The sequence below is a fragment of the Miscanthus floridulus genome, chromosome 9, assembly GCF_019320115.1.
Source record: "Miscanthus floridulus cultivar M001 chromosome 9, ASM1932011v1, whole genome shotgun sequence".
Lineage (NCBI taxonomy): Eukaryota > Viridiplantae > Streptophyta > Magnoliopsida > Poales > Poaceae > Miscanthus > Miscanthus floridulus.
In genome coordinates, this window is record NC_089588.1 from 12,491,268 (window position 1) to 12,496,999 (window position 5,732).

Below are 5,732 nucleotides of genomic sequence, written 5' to 3' on the forward strand. Positions count from 1 at the left end.
AAGCATGCTCTCGAGGATTGCACCATGCTGCGGCGCTACTACGCCAGGCTCGGGCTCCCCGACGACGACGCCAGGCAGAAGGGCGCCGGCGGTCGGAACGAGGACAAGGACGGCGGGTTCCCCGAGGTACGCAACGCTTTCATGATCTTCGGTGGGCCCTCGGCATGCCTTACGGCACGGCAGCGCAAGAGGGAACGCCGAGAAGTCTTCTCGGTCAAGGTGGCCACCCCCCAGTACCTCGACTGGTCCCGAGAGGCGATCACCTTCGATCGAGGTGACCACCCCGACCGTATTCCGAATCCCGGGCAGTACCCGCTGGTCGTCGACCCGATCATCGGCAAGACCCGACTCTCCAAGGTGTTGATGGACGGAGGCAGCGGCCTCAACATCCTCTACGCCAACACCCTGGAGCTCTTAGAGATCGACCGGTCGAGGCTACGAGGCGACGTTGCACCCTTCCACGGCATCGTGCCGGGGAGGCGCACGCAACCCCTCGGGCACATCGACCTTCCCGTCTGCTTCGACACCCCTTCCAACTACCGCAAGGAAGTCCTCACCTTCGAAGTAGTCGGGTTCAGGGGAGCCTACCACGCCATCCTGGGGCGACCATGCTACGCCAAGTTCATGGCAGTGCCCAACTATACCTACCTCAAGCTCAAGATGCCAGGCCCTAATGGTGTCATCACAATCGAATCCATGTATGAACATGCATACGACTGCGACGTCGAGTGCATCGAGTACGCCGAGGCCCTTGCGGAGGCCGAGACCCTCATCGCCCACCTAGACCAACTCAGTGGCGAGGTGCCTGACTCCAAGCGTCGCGTGGGGGCGTTCGAGCCCGCTGAAACCATCAAACTCATCCCAGTCGACCCCGCATGCCCCGACGACCGAGCGCTGAAGATCAGCGCCACCCTCGACATCAAATAGGAAGCCGTGCTCATCGACTTTCTCCGTGCGAACGCCGACATTTTCGCATGGAGTCCCTCGGACATGCCGGGCATACCGAGGGAAGTCGCCGAGCACGCCCTGGACATCCGGGCTGGATCTAGACCGGCGAGGCAACGCCTGCGCCGCTTCAACGAAGAAAAACGCAGGGCCATCGGGGAGGAGGTACAGAAGCTCTTGGCGGCTGGGTTCATCAAGGAAGTATCCCACCCAGAGTGGTTGGCTAACCCCGTTTTAGTCAAGAAGAAAAATGGGAAGTGGAGGATGTGTGTAGACTACACCGGTCTGAATAAAACCTGTCCAAAGGTCCCCTTCCCATTACCTCGAATCGATCAAATCGTTGATTCCACCGCAGGGTGCGAGACCCTGTCTTTCCTCGATGCGTACTCTGGATACCATCAGATCAAGATGAAAGAGTTCGACCAGCTCGCGACTTCCTTCATCACACCGTTTGGCATGTACTGCTACGTGACGATGCCCTTCGGCCTCAGAAACGCAGGTGCCACGTACCAGCGGTGCATGACCCAGGTCTTTGGCGACAACATTGGGCAGACCATCGAGGCCTACGTAGACGACATCGTGGTCAAAACCAGAAAGGCCAAAAATCTCGTGAATGACTTGAGGGTGACCTTCAAATGCCTTAGAGAGAAGGGCATCAAGCTCAACCCCGAGAAGTGCGTGTTCGGGGTCCCCCGAGGCATGCTCTTGGGATTCATAGTCTCGGAACGCGGCATTGAGGCCAACCTAGAGAAGGTCTCAGCTATAACCAGCATGGGACCAATCAGAGACCTCAAGGGAGTATAGAGGGTCATGGGATGCCTTGCGGCCCTAAGTCGCTTCATCTCGCGCCTCGGCGAAAAAGGCCTACCCCTGTACCGCCTCTTGAGAAAGTCCGAGCGCTTTTCTTGGACCGCCGAGGCCGAGGAAGCCCTCGCCAGGCTCAAAGCACTGCTGACCAACCCCCCCGTCCTGGTACCGCCCGTCGAGGGCGAGCACCTCTTGCTCTACGTCACCGCGACAACCCAAGTGGTCAGCGTGGCCGTAGTAGTCGAGAGGCAGGAGAAGGGACATGCTCTACCCGTCCAACGACTTGTTTACTTCATCAGCGAAGTGCTCTCCGAAACTAAGACACATTACCCCCACATCCAGAAGCTGGTTTACACCGTAGTCTTGGCTCGACGCAAGCTGCGTCACTACTTCGAGTCCCACCCAGTGACTGTGGTGTCGTCTTTTCCTCTGGGAGAGATAATCCAAAACCGGGAGGCCTCGGGTAGAGTAGCCAAGTGGGCTATCGAACTCATGGGGGAAACCTTGTCCTTCGCGCCTCGGAAAGCGATCAAATCATAGGTCCTGTCCGACTTTGTAGCCGAATGGACCGACACACAGCTGCCACCCATTTAGATCCAATCAGAATGCTGGACCATGTACTTCGACGGGTCTCTGATGAAGACTGGGGCTGGCGCAGGCCTGCTCCTGGTCTCACCCCTCGGAGTACACATGCGCTACATGATCCGGCTTCACTTCGCCGCCTCCAACAATGTCGCCGAATACGAGGCCCTTATCAACGGCCTGCAAGTCGCCATCGAACTTGGAGTACGACGTCTCGACGTACGGGGTGATTCGCAGCTCGTCGTCGATCAGGTGATGAAAGAGTCAAGCTGCCATGACCCCAAAATGAAGGCGTACTGCGCGATGGTACGTCGCCTGGAGAACAAGTTTGACGGTCTCGAACTCAACCACGTTGCACGAAAGTTCAACGAGGCCGCGGACGAACTAGCAAAGATGGCGTCTGCACAGACCCCGGTCCCCCCGAACGTCTTCGCTAGAGACCTCCACAAGCCATCCGTCGACTACGCCTCAGCGATGGAAGAGGGCCCATCGGCCGAGCCCACCACAGGGCCCGAGGCCCCCTCTGCCACCGAGACCTCGCCCGCCGAGCCCGAGGCCATGGCGATTGACGTAGAGCCTCCCAAGGTTGACCAAGGAATGGACTGGCGAGTCCCTTTCCTTGATCACCTCGTTCGAGGAGAACTGCCTGCTGACAGAACCGAAGCCCGATGGCTTGCGCGATGCACCAAGACTTACGCCCTCTGCGACGACGAGTTGTATAGGCGTAGCCCATCTGGTGTTCTCCAACGATGCATCACCACCGAGGCTGGCCAATCCTTACTTTGGGACTTGCACGCGGGAGTCTGCGGGCACCACACGGCGCCTCGGGCGCTCGTAGGTAACGCCTTCCGCCAAGGTTTCTATTGGCCAACGGCGGTGGCCGACGCCACGAAGCTAGTATGCTCCTGCGAGGGATGCCAGTACTACGCTCGACAGACGCACCTTCCGGCCCAAGCCCTCCAAACCATCCCCATCACATGGCCATTCGCTGTGTGGGGGCTGGACATGGTTGGGCCTCTACAGAAGGCATCCGGGGGCCATACCCATCTGCTGGTAGCTATCGATAAATTCTCCAAATGGATCGAGGCTCGTCCGATCGCTCAGATCAAATCCGAGCAAGCGGTGCTATTCTTTACCGATATCATCCACAGGTTCAGGGTTCCTAACACCATCATCACTAACAATGGGACACAATTCACCGGACGCAAGTTCCTGACGTTCTGCGACGACCACCACATTCGGGTGGCTTGGTCGGCCGTAGGGCACCCAAGGACGAATGGCCAAGTAGAGCGTGCCAACGGCATAATCCTACAAGGCCTTAAGCCAAGAATATTCAACCAATTGAAGAAGTTTGGCAAGAAATGGCTTGCCGAACTCCCGTCAGTCATCTGGAGCCTAAGAAATACCCCAAGCCGAGCCACGGGATTCACACCATTCTTCCTGGTCTATGGAGCCGAGGCCATCCTCCCCACTGACTTAGAATACGGTTCCCCGAGGCTACAGGCGTACAACGAGCAAAGCAACCGCACTGCCCGCGAAGACGCCCTCGACCAACTAGAGGAAGCCCGAGACGTCGCGCTGCTACACTCAGCCAGGTACCAGCAAGCCCTACGGCGCTACCAAGCCCGGCGCGTCCAAAGCCGAGACCTGAAGGTGGGCGACCTGGTGCTGAGACGGAGGCAGAGCAACAAGGGCCGCCACAAGCTGACCCCACCCTGGGAAGGGCCGTACATCGTCGCTCAAGTGCTGAAGCCCGGGACCTACAAGTTGGCCAACGAGAAGGGCAAAATCTTCACAAACGCTTGGAACATAGAACAGCTACGTCGTTTCTACCCTTAAATTTCCAAACGTTGTTTACATTGTTTCTCGAAATACAATAAAGAAGCGTTCTTAGTTGTTATAATCTTTCGAGGAACCCCCCCCTTATAGACAAATCGATTGTATAGAACCTAAGGACCGTACGATCGTCTCAAAGGCGAAAAGGCCGGCCGAACCGTGAGAACGGCCTACGCCTCCGGGCTACGGCAGCTCCCTCACCACCTTTTCACCCAAAGGACAGCGTAGGCTCCGAGGAAGTTCTATGCAGAGAGTGGGGCTCGACGTCACAATAGCGCTATAAGGGAGACTCGGCTCTGCCTCCGCAAAGCCGAGCCTCCCTCGGGGGCTAAAAAGGGGAAACCCCCTAAGTCCCGAAACCCCCTAAGTCTCGAACACCGTTTGTTAATGGTCTTTCAAAAAATTTCTACGCCAAACTCCCTCGCGCTCCGACGGGACCTTCACAAGAAACCCAAAAGACCAAAAGTTTGTCTAGAGGCCAAAGGGCCAGTCGAGTCGTGAGAACGGCCTACGCCTCTGGGCTACGGCAGCTCCCTCACCACCCTTCGCCGAAGGACGGCTTAAGTCCCGAGGGATTTCTTTGCGGGTTCCCAAGATCGAGACAGAGGGCACAGGCTTGGAAGTAGAACAGAAAACGGTTAAAAGACGCACATACGCAAATACTTTAAAAGGCCTCAACAGCCACAAAAACGTCACGATACAGCAACTAACTCAATCCGGTTACATGGCCCCTTTTGGCCCAGGTCAAAGCTCAAGGATCGGTGGCCGGCGCGGGAGGGACCACTTCTTCTTCAAATAGACCAGCCAGCGCCGTGCCAGGTGCCTCGGCCGCCTCCAATAGCTTCATGACCTCCGCATCAGCCTCCTCGTCATCTTCTGGCAACACATAGCCGTCGCTGACAGCCTCGAGGTTGATGGCGTAGTGCGAAGAGACGACGGCCAGGGCACGCTTGACACCCGTGTGCAACGCCCCTCGGAGCCTCTCGTGGACGCGGCCGCTCAACGCAATCAGGCGGCTCCCAAGGGAGCTGGCTGATTGGACCCCCTCGACGTCCAGGGCCTCGCAGGCGGTACGGACAGCGCTGCGTAACGCCTCGTGCTCCCGGACCTCAGCATCCAGCGCCGCTTGCGCTGCGACGAAGGCCTCAGCCACCTGGGAAGCTTCTTTTTTCAGATCTACGTCGCAACGAGGGGTCAGGAGTCAAACGCGAACCGGAACAAATGGAACAAGGAACACGGTTCAGCGGAACTTACCCTCGGCCTTGTTCTTCCAGGCTAGGACCTCGACCCGAGAGGCCTCGGCCGCCTTGGTAACCTCTGCCAAGGCAACTCTCGTTGCCTGATGCTCACTCTGCTCCGCACCTAGCTGCCCGGCTGTGGCCTTCGCAGAGGCCGTCGCTTCTTGGGCCCGAGACCTGAAGGAGTCTCGCTCCTCCTCCAGTTCCTTGATCTTCGCCACCAAGGGGGCAGCCTGCCCCTTAGCCGTGACCAACTCGGCCTGAAGGTCAGCACAACGAAGGCGGAGGTCCTCCACTTCCGCACTCCGCACTGACAAAAGCCCC